The sequence below is a fragment of the Cuculus canorus genome, chromosome 1 (genome assembly GCF_017976375.1).
Source record: "Cuculus canorus isolate bCucCan1 chromosome 1, bCucCan1.pri, whole genome shotgun sequence".
Lineage (NCBI taxonomy): Eukaryota > Metazoa > Chordata > Aves > Cuculiformes > Cuculidae > Cuculus > Cuculus canorus.
Window position 1 is genome coordinate 33,551,157 of NC_071401.1, and position 15,643 is coordinate 33,566,799.

Sequence of the window (15,643 nt, forward strand, 5' to 3'; positions counted from 1 at the left end):
TCAGATCTTTCCTCTTGTTTGTTTTCTTTCTTGATATCTTCTGCAACTAGCTCCACTCTATATTAGCTATATTCACCATCTTCTTCAAATCTGTAACCAAGATAAGCAGAATTCTGGCTACCACAGGGCTCTCCACTTGGCACTGGAATCTGTTCAGAAAGTTTTTTTTTTTTTTTTTTTAAAAAAAACCATAAAAAACAAATAAAAGAAAACCCAAACCAATCTAAAATACTTAAGCTATTTTAGTAGGGAGATTTTTTTATCATTATTATTCTCTGAGAAAAATCTGTAGTCCAAAGTGCAAGAGGCTGGAGCAGGGGTCCAGAAATGCCTTCATCTTTTCTCCTTTCAATTCTGCATATTTTTTTCTTTTGTAAAATTAGTACAAACTTTAAGTTAAAATTTTCAAACAAATCCTGATGGGAGAAAATTTCAGTGTTCTAGTAGGTAAGAGCAGAAAGAGTTATATACTTTGCTGCTATTTACCACAGTAGTTAGCAGAGGTCAACATTCGTAATACATATAGGAACAAATCAGGTCATTTAGTATGTCTGCGCTGTCAGGAAGGAAGGAAGGAAGGAAAAGAGAAAGAAAGAAAGAGAGAAAGAAAGAGAGAGAGAAAGAGGTAAAGAGAGAAAGAGAGAGAGAAAGAGAGAAAGAAAGAAAGAACTTAGACTGGAAAAACTACTGGAAAGTTTTTGGCACTTACCTCTGAAACAGTGGCTACTACACACTATTTGAGACAATCTGCCAGAGGAGGTTTAGGATGGATATCAGGAAAAATTTCTTCCCCCAAAGGTCTGCCAAGTAATGGAAATGACTGTTGAGGGAAGTGGTTGAGTCACCATCCCTGGAGGTATTTAAAAGATGTGTTCACTTAGGGATGTGGTTTAGTTGTAGACTTGGCAGGGCTAGCCTAACAATTAGACTCAGGTCTAAAAGACCATTAAAGGTTCTTACCAGCCTAAATGATTCTATGATCTACTGGTTTAAATAAACTATTAGTCTGGTCTTTTATGGAAGTGTTTAAGAACAACTAGTTAAGAACAACTACTTTATTTAGTTTTCAGCTGTTGTGACAAATATTACAAATAAATTAAAACAAGACTGTAGTTCCCAGAGAACCTTTTAACATTGCTAGTTTTCTTCTTGACAGTCAAACTCATGTGGGAGAATCCCCTATCAGCTAGCAGGTGCTCACAGAAGGATGTGGGTGAACAAAACAGTAAAGGGGGTTTATATTACTTCCAGTTAATTGGAGGGAATGCAAAGTGTTGAAGTTTCGTAACAAGCTGCTTAAACTTGGCATTTTCTCCTCTTTCAATCATGCTTGGGTAGAGAAAAAAGATGGGAAAAAAAATGAAGGAAAACATGCTAAATTATGAGATTTAGTAAGATGGGGTACACAGTCATTTACAATGCTGCTGACATATAATTTCCAAAGTACAGCATAAATAATTTTTTTTAATTGAGTTAGACAAAAGTCATCCATTTCTTGTGCACAGTTAAGCGGCAGCTGGTGTTTTGATTTTGGCTATGTGCAGTTAGTAGTGTGGCCAGAATATTTCTTAGGGGCAAAAAAAGTTTAGCTTACAAATTCTTAAAATTACAAAGTGTGGACTTTCTTGAAGAAAGAGAAGTACGTGCTTCAAGGAAGAAAGAGAAAAGTTTAAAATAATGGATACAGCAAGTGATTCTACCAAAAAATACCACTACAGTAGAGACAAGCATCGGAAGTTTCTTGTCTCATGCCTCTTTCTGTGTGTCTAGGCACAAAAGTCTGCCCTGCAACGTTTTCTACTCTCATTACCTTTAAATGAGTGCAGGAAGTAGATTTAAAGAAGTAGAATAAAAAAAATTGCACACACTGCTATGGATTTTGACACACTAAATGTTGAAAAGTTATGGTGTGCTTTGAGAGCAAAAGTCATAAACCCTAAACTTTCTTGACTTCTGTCTTCTCTTGGTCTTGGGAATTAGGTGATCAATTGTGTAGTTAGATCCAACCTGACTTCAGGTTCTAGCACTCAGATTTCATTTACACTGGTTCTAGACTAATAAAATACTTCCAGATGTGAAGCTCAAATTTATCACAGTTATTTGTGATTTAGCAGAAGTACTTCAGTTAGAACAATTTTCTTCATTTGCATATCAAAGCATACCACCAAAGAATAACTGAGGTCTTGGATAACTGAACGTCTGCAGTAGCTATGCAGGCAATCTGCACACTTACACTAACTTAAATATCTGATCTGAAGGTCTAAAACCGAGTGGCTTGAATGTTCTCCATTGTCACTGGAAATAATTTTTTTTTGTTGAATTTAACACCCAAAACAGAAATACAGAAAATGTAGGTTGATCCTAACTATCCACATAATTTATTTTCAGTGCCCGGTTTCTTGTGCTGACAAGGTAATATTAAGGTATATAACTAAATAGTATAAACTAAATTTGGTAAAACAATTAAAAACTGTAAAACAATGAGTGAAAATCTCTTGCAGTATTTCCTTAAAAATTCTATATTTATTGCCAATAAAATAAATATTTTTCCTTTGAATTATTTAAATAAATAATAAAATACTCCCTCTTATGTTCAACTAAGTTACTAAGCTGGAAGGTGCTATTGGGTAGTTGTTAACGGAGTAGATTATAAGAGTCGAAAGAAAATGAAAATCACATGTAATTATTCCCAAACTATCCTGTTAGTTACACTACACCTGTCTGTAGCCAGAGCTACATTTGTATTGGTCATGATGAATTTGAATTTTGGTTTGATTTCCCATCTCATAAAGCTGTTAAAGAGTAGCAAGGAAGTACTGGAATTCAATAGTACACAATAATGGAATAGGTAGGCTAGTCAAGTATGAGCACCTGCCTCAGATAATAAACTTCAGAAATATTTCAGGTGCCTTGTAGTCTCATTGGATGCTCCATTTTGGCATGAACACCTGAAATATAGCAGCAAGTCATGAGAGAAACTCATTAGATTGTGTACTCCCAACTAGGACTTTAGTTTTCAACCACTTGCTTGTTTTCACCAATGACATCAATTTTTCAAATTATGTTTGGCGTTGGGTCATAAAATGGACATGATAAGACAGACTGACCAAGTTTTTAGTCCTTAATCAATATATTTTGCATATTTAAGAATGATTTGAAGATTGCTGATAATCTACCAATTTAGATCTAGTCATCATGTCAAGGGATTGAGCAGAAAAATATACCAAGAAAGAGATGTGAAAGATAGATTATGAAGAAAGTGTAAAAAATAACAGAGTGTGTACCCCTGGCCAAAAAAATGGCTACTAAAGGATGCAACATCTGTCTACAAGTATTTGAATTGTGTAAACACCTAGGAGGCACAGGATTTGTTTAGAGATGTCCAAGGGAGCATAACTAGGAATAACAGAATGAAAATGAACTAACAAAAATGCAGACTTTACATCAGAAAAACTTCCTGTGAGGTCTATTAGTCTTTAGTAATCTCCCTAAGGAAGTACTGGAAGCCCATCACTTGAATAATTTAATACTAGGCTGGATGAAACACTTGAGAATATACTACAGGGAACATTCCTGTACTGATTTATTAGAGCTTACACATGAATAAACTACATGCCTACATTGCACAGAGTTCCCATGAATTTGAGGGGCAGGCTGTTCAATGTATGACAGGACTACGGTCTAGAAGGTTATGCCAACTTTTCACCCTGCAAAAAAGTATCTAGGTCTCAATATGAATGTTTTCCCCTTAACTATAGTTAAGTTATCACGTCCAAGGCAGGCAAAATATTATTCTTTTTGGATATATTCATTTTTTTTCCTCCCTTGATCTCTAAAATGTCAAATGGGTGAAATTTAGTGTGTTGTTAGGCTATTCATATTGTTAACATGTGAACTATTGATATTACAGAGTTCAGTAATATTCAGCATAATCTTTACTTAAAAGATTGTAGTAAAACTTTTATGAAGTCCCAAGCTGTGCCCTGGATCTGCCAGGGCAAAATTAACTGTTTCTAATACCGCAAACTCTATGTACTCATTGTTAAAATTTCCATTTTGCATGTTCTTATCATTCAGTATTTATTTTTATCATTGTACATAAAAGACATAGAATAAAAGTAGGTCGCAGTCATTTTTTTCTATAGGCAGTACATACCTATAAAGCTATTTTAATTTTACTGCCCATTAGCAATGATATATCCTTCAATGGTCTAACTTCAATTGTAAACACACTCAGGAAATCCTAGTTTAGTTTTTAGAAGAATTAATAGAGCAATGTATTTGACTTGGGAATACACAGTTCCAATAAAGCAATATTGCAATGTTAGAGAGTAACAGGATTAAAAAATATGTTCTTGTCCTCCCCTACCGCACAGTCCTGAATTTTATAGACTGAAATGACCACTGGGGATCACGTCAGGGATGTGTTCAGTGTCTTCCAATCCAGCAGTCCCAGGCTGGTGGAAGGGCCTTGGAAAAATGATGTGGCTCGTGTGACTTTATGTAGGATCAGAGAACAGTGACTGCTGTGATAGGGAGGTCAGGCTTTGAAGGTCTTGTCAAGAGGTCAGAACAAAGAAGCAAACTGAAGTACTATGAAAGCATATTTACCGTTCTAGTTTTGAAATACTTTTGGGAAGCAGTTTAATTTCTGTAAGAAGTATGTCTTCCACTCTGGAAAAGAAAATACCTAAGTATTGATTGCAAAGGGTACATCCAGGTGCAATTTGGTTCTTTGATATATTACTGTCTGTGAGGAGACTGACCTATTACCTTCTCAGTTCCCAAGGAAAATTCTATCATTTTTGTATGGGCTTTTTTGTCTGCCTGTACTTTGCAAATGAAGATAGTAGGGATTACAGGAAGAAAGAACGAATGGTTGCTTTCTTCTCTTGGGAAAAGATATCTCCAGTTCCCTACAGGGTCATAGACTTGCTTGATGATGTTCAACAGGTCTGCTCGTTGTTTTCTCTAGATCCCTGTGTATTAAATAAAGCTGATAATTCACAGATATGTGTAGAGGTTTAACTCTACTGTGTGGTTTAGCCCCACACAGCCACTTGCTCACTTCCACCAGTGGGATGGAGGAGAGAAACAGAAGGGCAAAAGCATGAAAACTTGTGGGTTGAGATAACAACAGCTTAATTAGGTAGATCAAAGCTGCACATGCAAGTGAAGCAAATTAAAGGATTCATCCAGGACTTCCTATTGGAAGGAAGATGTTCATTCATGTCCAGGAAATCAGGGCTCCATCACATGTAACAGTTACCTGGGTCGACCATTACAATCATTTTGAATGTCCCCCGCCTCTCTCCTTCCCTGCAGCTTTTATTGCTGAGCATGACATCTCATGGTATGGCACGTCCCTTTGGTTAGTCTTGTCTTACAAACCTGTGGTAGCTTTTATTAATTTTGTTGTTATTTTCAGATGAATTTATAGCATGTTCAGAATATTCAGTAAACCATAAAAAAGTTACCCCAAGCAGGGTGATTTCTTCATTTCTATCAGATCTTGGCAAAACCAGTAAATTTCAATAAACAGCACATTTCTCCAGCTGCTGACAAATTTGGAAATTCAATGGTATTCTCACTCAAGCTGTTTAATTTTGCATTATATAGGAAAACATAGCACAAAGTTGAATGAGATGAACAAAACTGAAACTGCCTATGTTTTAAAAAACTTTCTTTATTTACGGAAACATTTCTTGGATTTATTTTCTTGGTAGATTAAAAAAGTTTTAGAAACTGAGATAGGCATTTCTTTGCCCTAGTTTCTTAAGTGTTCTCTAATGGTTACAAATCTACTTGTAAAACTCCTTCCTCATATGGCAAGAAAAGTATTTCTATGAGCAAGAGTTTGCAGGGTCAAAGCATATAGTTGTAATAGAATTCTCAGGCAGAACTAAATAACAAAGAATAAAGTGAAAAACACCAGTAAATTAAAATAAAGCTGGAATACACTCAATTAGCTAAATTACTATTGATATCTGTCATTATAAAGTACCCAGGGCTGTATAATTTTGTTCTAATCCCCTAAATGCGCAACTAAGCAAGTGAGAACATATATTCCTACAACCCCCAGTGGAGACATTGAGATTATGCATGCTCTCACTAATTTAAAGAGGGACTTTCACACTGGGATACATTTTAAAAAGAGAACACTTAAATAAAAAGCAATTTGGTCTGCCTGTAATTGTATTCCCCTTGCTGTTATTGCTAATTATTGAAGATATTTGTGCTTGCATGGGTGAAATCTTTTTTTTCTTTTTAATTTTAAACAGCTCTGGTTTTGCTTTCATTCAATCCTGCTGAAATCACAGGGTCACGGTCTCTCTTTCATATTCCAGTTTACCAGTGCCAGTCAAGAGGCAAAGTCAGCATGCTCAAATGGAGGGAGTCATACAAATGCTTGGCTAATATCTGAAGCTACTCTAGAGCCAGACACATTCAAACTAGAAATAAGACAAAAAAACCCAGAGTTCGAACATAAAGGTCATAGGCTCCCAGAACAAATTCCTCAGAGAATTAGCAGATCCTTTCTCTTTCTTTATGCCCCCATATAAAGACAGGATGCTTTTTTGATCTCAGTCTTTTCAATCAGTTTGCATATCAACCACATACATGCTATTGGACTCAACAGAAAGACAATGTTATTATTTTTAATGTATAAGAAGCTAATTATTTATTGGTCCTTTCTTGCTTTGGAGCAGGCTAGTATAAACTTTGACCTTACTTTAGTGGAACAGAGAGGTGAAGAGAGGTGCAGTAAAATCCTATGCTAATCGCGTACATTGCATAACCATCAACAGAAAGTCTTGACTCTAAGTCCTAGCTGTACAATAATGTGAAATACTAAGGGGTGATTAGGCCAAGGTTTCTAGGCTACCCACTCCTGACACATTTGGTCCAGAGGACTTCATAATCCTTTGATGGTGAATTATTTACAGAGGACCCTTAGTATTATTCTGAAACATGGTATGGTTCTTATATTTTTCCAGACATATGAGGGTTTTCAAATGTGGTTAATAGAATCAGAAAGCCCTCATGTCCTCCAAATTAATATATCTGAAGGTTGAATTTCAGAAAGAATATTTTGAATAGAATATTTCCTAACTGAATTATCAGATCTAGCAATATGATATCATGCTTTTAAAGACACTCTGCTTTGCATACTGCTACAACGTCCTTTAATAAATGTCATTGTTTATCATAGTATGTTGTTCATATATGCTACAGATCTGAACACTTTCTTAATACATTATTGCTAACAATAATAATTCAGTAAATTGCCTTGTTTAAGTAAAGATACCTCAGCTAGCTTTGTTTTCTTCTGCATTAGCCTCATATCTTGCCATGAGATTATTTCATAACATTGCATCTATTTTATACTTCTGGTTAAGTGACTTAGCGATTGCTTAAACAAGGTATATAAACAAGAATTAGGTAATGTGAAATGAAAAAATTGTCTAGTGGTGGATTTGAAACAGTCTGAAAAAGTTGTTTTTAGCACAAGTCAAGAGTAAACTAGAATTCTTTGCTATGGTGGGATGCTCAGGCTAGATATGCTAGACATAAATATACCATCGATTTCTGGCACTGGGGCTTACTGGCAAGTAACAGCTAGTATTTGCCTAAAATCTTGTAGCCTCCAAGACAGAATAACTGCATCCAAACTGCCTTTTGGGAATGATCCTAGCTTGTGCCTTACAACTCCCAAATTGTGCTTGGGAATTAGTTGAAAGAGTTCTAACTGGTACAAGCCAAAACTGTGCTAGCAACAGTTATAACAGTTTAACAGATGAACTAGTTGCAGTTTTGGAAGTATTTCCTGGCTCTATTCATTTCATATCACTGGCATAGCCTACAGATGTTAAAATCATAAAGAGTTAAAAAAAAAATTCAACAAATAGTAAAAAATGTTCTATTAAATACAATGACACACAAAGTAAGGACTCTATATTATCTACAAACCCAAGAAGGAAATCTCTTTAAGGCACAAACAGATTAAGACTAGGATATCACTGAATGCTTAATTTATTCTTACATTTGTCCCTAGGGAGCTAATTTTGGCTATTGCAGAAAACAGAATGGGAGGGTGTACTAGGAAAGGTAGATCTTGGGTTTTATGTTCAACAAAATGGAGGGCCAAATGCAAAAAGTAGTTGAACTGAAGGTGGTTCCATGAAATGGAATTTTTTCAGTGTCAGGGCATTTGTTAGTTAAGAGGACAGAATGGAGTTTAACTTTGAAAAAAAAACAGTCTATCCTATACTCCTGGGAAGAAATTCTGCTTGTTGCTGATTTATTGCATCCAGCACAGAAGATTGTGGAGCCAGGCAGATGTTGCCAAACAATGCTGGGAAAGTGAATTATATCTATGCCATAGGAACAGAGCAGGAAACAACACATAGTAGGCAGTGTATGAGAGGGAATTAAAGGTTCATGGCAAATCTATGCCTGGAGCTCTAGAAAAGCAATTATACAGGTGAGCTGATCACTTCTCATTATAGATGGACTGCTATAGCACATAACCCTGCCACTCTTAAGAAGCAGCTGTATGGAAAATATGAGATAACAAGAATATCTGGTGACTAAAGATATACAAAAAACACCTAGAGTTTTGAAATATTGATATTTACTGCTCAGTCTTTTAAAAATGTAAGAGCTTTGGAAAGTGCCTTCTCTGTCTATATATACACACGAGTGTTCTGTGTGTATATATATGTGTGTGTATAGGTATGTGTATAGCTACCTCTCTGTCTCTCTAGATATAACGTGCAGCCAAAACCAAAAAAAGCCAATTGATTTAATATGATATTGTGTGATGGCAAGATGGGATATTGTGCATCCTTCAGAATTTCAAAGACAACTCCATGTGGCATCCTTAAATGCAATAGTTGCCCTCCTTGTCTTTTAGGTAAATGTTACATTTTCAAATTATATATGTATTTGCTTTCAGATGGAGTACTCTTTAGTTTCACATTGATGTTCGCTTCTTTGTTTAGCCATTTAGGTTTTTCGTGAAAGAAAGTGTCTTTGTTTTGCAGCCATGAGCTCATGTTGGTATTTTTGTGTCAAAAAGACATTGCGTGTTACACAAACATATTATAAAGCAATCAAAACTACGGACTATTCCATGCTACTGGCCTGATTCCCTTCTGCCACTGGTGTAAAGCTCTCAAACTCCTTATAGCTGCACTAATCAAAAATCTGTGTACCGCTGATCAAAACTAGTCTCCAGAAGAAAAACTGTGACGCTTTATGAAATATTGCAATTTCAAAGGTATCTTTATTAGCTTCGTTGGTAAAGTCAATGTCTTTACTGCTGATAGGATGGAGGGAAGCAGTAACATTAAGCAGATGCAGACTTAGCAAGTGCAGATGTTTTGCAAATTCCACAGCTATATCCTGTGTTATATCCTATACATCCAGTTACATCCTATATGTTCTGTACAACATGGAATTTAAGTTTGCTGTTCCAGTTGTATCTCCTTTTTCAACAGTGACTTAAAATTGTGCTAGTGTTTACCTTTGATTTTTAAACTGACAGGTATGAACAGGTAATATGTTGTTGCTCAGGGGCTGACAGGTGTGACTAACTAACCAGAGGAAAAAAAATCCGTTGCTGCTTTTAGACTGATCAATGTTAGTCTTCATCCCAATTGCATGATCTTGGATGTTGCAAGAATGCATCTGTAATGACTTTCAAAGGAGACACCGCATATTTATTAAATCTGAGACAGCACCGTTACAATCAACTAAAACTTGAGATCTGCTGAACACTTGAAACTATGATTTACAAATATCTTTCTTTTCTTTAATTGAGGTTTATTCTGCTGGCACATGAATGCACCCTCAGCTGAATTTGAATAGAACTACTGCAATAATCAGTGATTCCGCTTGAATGAAAAATCATATACCCTGACTCTCTGCATGGTTGTGTTGAGGAATGTCTCTCAGGCAGACCTGACTCCTACTTTTCCTAATTAAAAGTGATAACAACTGTTTTATTGGATCTAAATTACACTTTTATTTGACAAACTTAATTTTAAGTGTGACCTATCAACTTAATGACATTTTGAGGCTGGGCACAACTATACATAAATTAGAAGAGAGTGAGAGGCTTTGCAATAAAGAGGTAAATGAAAAGAGGAAGAAAAAAATCAAAATACAAACGAAGGGTGAAAACACATCAAAATATTGCAGCTAATGATGTCTGTAGTTTGGAATGTAATCAGAGCTAACTCTTCAGAACATCGCTTACCAGGCTAATGGCTAAAATCAAATATATGGAACTTTGAAGTTTCTGATAGGTGGGATTTGATTTCTGAATTATAAATGCCAGAAGTTTTAAAATTGAATTTGCAGATAAAGAATAAAAAGCTTGCCTTAGCTGTTAGGATTCTGTCAAGAAGGATATCTCCCTTTTTCATTTGCTTTTCAACCATAATCCTTTCAGCACTTTAAGCAGACAGATGAGCACCCTCATCAACATTGTCCAGATGACAGATTTACTGAGATCATGCTACAAACCTGACAGATATTTGAAGTGACACCTAAGAACCTGATAACATTACATCCCATGAGGGACAGAGATACTTTTTAGGTAGTGGTATCCATCACAGCTTCTCAGGAACAGAGGACCAGGTCATCATCTGCCCTTGTGTTAAGTCTGTGGTAAGGATTCTGCCTACTAGAGTCAAAATATCCCTGATAGCACAAAGGCCCTCCACAGATGAAAGGAAGACATAAGACGGTGATAAATGTCGGGGGAAATTGTTGGGAAAATATATGTTGCTGCTATATCAAAATCCTAGGCTGAGTTTTTCTTCCGGAAATGCAGAATCATTGGAAGTAGTCATGGAAACATTTCAATACATTCTCTGCTTCAAAGCAATCTTAGAGAAAAAATGTTGAAAATGATCCTACTGTGACATTTCAATGTATTTTTTTAAGTTTGAAGGAAAAATGATCCTTTTTTTTTCATTTCTTCTGCAAAAAGTAGCCTCGTGCAAGATTAAAAAAACTACAGGAAATTAGAAATTGTCTAAATGAAATTTTTCAAGGACTCTAGCTGTAATTTTGAGTGTGGTTGTATTCAGTTTGTTAAAAGCTTTTGGCTTTTGATTTACTACTTTGAAATGTGAAGAGGAAAAATGCTTACATTTCTAAATCACTGAAATGCGACAGCCCATGTCAGACTGTATGAATAGGTTGACATGATAATAAGCACTCAAATTGTTGTGTTTCAACAAGCGAACTTTAGCTGGAAGAGCTGTGACCTCTGGCTGTGTATGTACTGTCATGCTTTTCACTTGAAGTGATTCCAATAAAAGTTATGCATTGTCTTTGCCGTAAATGATGGGATTTTGATTGTATGAAAAGTACCTTTGGAAGTATAGAGACACATCTTGAGGAGCACTGGAAGAGAGCATTATGGTTTTATTTCTCCAGAAGAAATAATTTTTCCAGGTACACATTGATACTCTAACATGGTTAGTGCATCTCTGAAGATTTTCACAGAATCGTGGAACAGCTGAAGTTGGAAAGCATCTATAGTAATTGTCTAGTCCAATCTTCCAGCTCATGCAGGGTCACCTAGAGTAGGCTCTTCAGGACTGTTTCCAGTAGGGTTTGGAATATCTAAAAGGAGACTCCACAACCTCTCTGTGCCAGTGCTCAGTCACTCTGACAGTAAAAGCGTGCTTCTTGCATTCAGGTGGAATTTCATATATTTCAGTTTGTGCTTATTGCCTCTTGTCTTGAAGAAATAGGACAGGCTGAGAGAGCTGGGATTGTTCAGCCTGGAGAAGAGAAGGCTCTGAGAAGACCTTACAGCAACCTCCCAGTACCTGAAGGGGGCCTACAGAAAAGCTGAGGAGGGACTGTTTACAAAGGCTTGTAGTGACAGGACTAGGAGCAATGAGTGTAAACAGGAGAGGGGCGAATTTAGACTAGTCATAAGGAGGAATTTCTTCACAGTGAGAGTGGTGAGGCACTGGCACAGGTTGCCCAGGGAAGCTGTGGATGCCCCATCCCTGGAGGTGTTCAAGGCCAGGTTGGGTGGGGCGTTGGGCAGCCTGGTCTGGTGGGAGGTGTCCCTGCCCATGGCAGGGGTGTTGGAATTGGATGATCTTTAAGGTCCCTTCCAACCTAAACTATTCTATGGTTCTATGATTCTATGCAATAACCTTATAGTGACCTTTTAACAGTATAGTGATAACAGATCGATATAATACATATATCTCTTGGGAAGTATCAACTTTCTATAGTTTCTGTCAATGATCAAGTTTACCGTATTTTTCTGGTAGGTTGAAACTGTACAGTCACAAATAGTGAAATGAGTGAAAATATTCTGGGAATTATTTGTCATCAGACAAGAGAAAAGCTTCATATCACCTAATTATTATCTTAAACTTTGAGCTTATGTGGGAAGGATTTGTAAATTCAGACAAGCAAAATAATTGTATTCCTACTATGATCTGGAAGTAGTAATTAAGTTATTTCGAAAACAAAAAAGGAATGACTCACTGAAAGTGACACATGGAGCCCTTACAGGCTTGAGTTGTTTCTCCTTTAGTCAGAACACGTGTTCTCAGTCAATTGTATAAAAATAGTAAGAAAAAACCCACAACAACATGAAAATACATGTTGTATCTATGGTGTACGCTGTATAATTTGTCTATTTAATCTGCATTTTTTTCTGAAACTTGGAAAATATTTTTTTTAATACTCTCTTCAGCCTGGGTTGCACACAAACAGGCACAATCCCATTCAATAAATACACAAGGAATAACCTCCCAGAAGATCGTGTACTGTCATTTCTTTCCTCTTAATATTACCACACATCGAATTCCCCATAACCAACTGATCTTATATGGAGGGTACGTCTGTAAACTCTGGGATCAGTGATTACTTATATGAATGAAACCCTTAAACCTACAATGAGTCATGACTGCAGCAGTCTCACACCTCAGTTCAAACACATTGTCTGAAATATCTCACTCATTAACTGGTTTTGCCTGTCTTGAACAAGTTCCTCATGAAAACATCATCCTGTTCAAATTCTCTAGCCTTTCTTTGAAAGCTCTGCCACCTAAATCCCCTTTTAATAACAACAGTGTGTACCAGCCATCTTGGTTTAACTCAGAGGAAACATAGTGAGAGACTTAAGAATTTATTTCTATTACTCAAATTCAACTTTAAAAGAAAGTAGTTAGAAGCATTCAAAGGACATCTGAAGGGTGGGAAGCAAAAGAAGGGTGACTTCATCAGACAAACAGAACAGGTCAGACAAGGAGAGGGACTATGACTGATTAAATTTGAAGTTAGTAGTGAGTTGCCACTTCCTATTTTAGTCCCTTTAATGCAAAGTCTAATTGTCTCACAATCTTAAATCTGTATCTTTAAGATTTCCCTACGAAGAAAACAAATATTTTTCTGTATATTCTGTTGGTTTGAACAACACCTAACCTGGACATTAAGGCAAATGTGCTGATTACGTGGATCCGCTGTAGGGAAATTCTGTGGAGAATAGGCTGCTGGACATTATGGATGGAAAAAAACCAAACAGGTGTGTTTTCTGGTTCAAAGCACACCCTCTTTACCTGCATTCGTGGATTCCTTTCCAAGAAATGCAGAATGCTCAGTACTTCTGAAAAACATAAAAAAGCTAAAACTACTAACAAAAGCCTAGACTTCATGATTTAGGACTTCTAAACTTGGAGTGCAGTGCCTACAGCACTAATGTGGATTGATTCAAAAGTCTTCCAAATCAATGAAAAACACTTTCCTTACACCAGAAGGAATTGACCAATAGAAACAACAAAATCCTTTTTATGCTTCTGCAGTAATGGTCTTACAAATATTTGTTCATTACATGTATTTCAGTGGTTGTCTGTTTTGTTATTTGTTTTTTGGGTTTTTTTTTATTTCTGAAAGAAAAAACTGAACAAAACAATATAAACCAAAACCCTACAATACTGCATTGGAAAGATGTTATCACCCCATTCACCGGGCTGCAGAAATAACAAATTAGACTCATCTGTATTGTGCGGATTAGTGAATCTTAACCACACTTGCCCATGTTATTTGCATATTTCTTTGGAATATTACAGGTTTATTTTTATTTTTAATGTCTGCAGTAGTCTTTTGACCATGTTTTATGCAAGTATAGGGCAGCAGGTGAATGCTTGCATATTGAAATTAATTGATGGCTCCAATAAACCAATAATTGAAAACATTCAAACATCACCAAATGATTTTATCGTGCTAGCAAATGGGAGATCATTTCCTCCTATACATAATAAGACAGCCCTAACAGTAGGATGTTTGAACACACCAGTAAATCAAGAAACAGGGAAGCTTTATCACAGGAAGAATATCAGTATCAAGTGGGATTTAAATTACTGTTCATTACATGAGCAGGAATCCCAGCTACCCAGCTGAGGAAAAGATTGAAAATAAAATGAAATGTAATAGAGATTTTTTTTTTTTCCTGGAAAACTTTGAAGACAAGAAAATGGAAACTAAATACATATCACTGTCGCTTCCTTTGTATCTTTCTTGCCCATATGTTTGCATGTAGATCGAAAGAGACGGAAAGAAAAAGAATGAGATGATAGTGTGGATAATATCATACTTTCATTAGTATACTTTGAGGAGGGCAAAGCTGGGGTTTAGTAGAAGCAAATACATATCCTCTCTCTTCCAATATCTAGTCTATGGCGATAGTTGCAATATCTTGGAAACACAGCTTGTATTTTTCTGTGTCCGGAATCAGCATAATTAACCAAAGTTACAGCTATCATGACAGACTGAAATAATAGGTCTTTACAGGGAAAAAGAGGAACATCACTCCATTATTGACTCATTAAGGAGGCAAATCATATGTCTTTAAAAATGCATGTGTATATGAATTCTTACTCATAAAATCGTAGAATCATAGACTCATAGAATGGTTTGAGTTGGAAGAGACCTTAAAGATCATCCATTTCCAACTCCCCTGCCATGGGCAGGGACACCTCCCACTAGATAAGGCTGCCCAAGGCCTCACCTGGCCTTGAACACATCCAGGGATGGGGCATCCACAACTTCCCTGGGCAACCTGTGCCAGTGCCTCACCACCTTCATAGTGAAGAATTTCCTCCTTATGTCTAAATCTTCCCCTCTCCAATTCCACCTGGTGCTATCACTACATGCCTTTGTAAAAAGTCCCTTCCCAGCTTTCTTGTAGCCCCCTTCAGGTACTGGAAGGTCGCTATAAGGTTTCCTCAGAGCTGTCTCTTCTCAAGGCTGAACAGCCTCAACTCTCTCAGCCTGTCCTCACAGCAGAGGTGCTCCAGCCTTCTGATCATCATTGTAGCCCTCCTCTGGACCCGTTCCAACAATTCCATATCCTTCTTATGTTGAGGATTCCAGAACTGGACACAAAACTCCAGGTGGGGTCTCACAAGACCGGAGTAGAGGGGCAGAATCACTTCCCTTGACGTGCTGGCCATGCTTCTTTTTATGCAGCCCAGAATACGGTTGGCCTTATTGTAGAAATTACATATGTGACTATGTTTGTATTCTGGGAAGTAATTTTAACATTTTAAATTTTACTTCTTTCTTAACTTTAAAATCCAGCCCGATTTCTACAAAA

General features: G+C 36.6%; 1 long non-coding RNA gene across 5 annotated transcripts in view; it reads left to right on the forward strand.

Moving 5' to 3' along the window:
- Positions 1-15,643, forward strand: part of LOC128851006 (uncharacterized) — an 89,185-nt gene that overhangs the window by 41,457 nt on the left and 32,085 nt on the right. For 2 of the 5 annotated variants that reach the window (XR_008448291.1, XR_008448293.1), the window contains one exon: positions 9,827-12,621. The exons of the other annotated variants lie outside the window; for them this stretch is intronic. This is a non-coding gene — a long non-coding RNA (uncharacterized LOC128851006). Of the gene's footprint in view, positions 1-9,826; positions 12,622-15,643 lie in introns of those variants that run through there. 5 annotated transcript variants of the gene reach the window in all.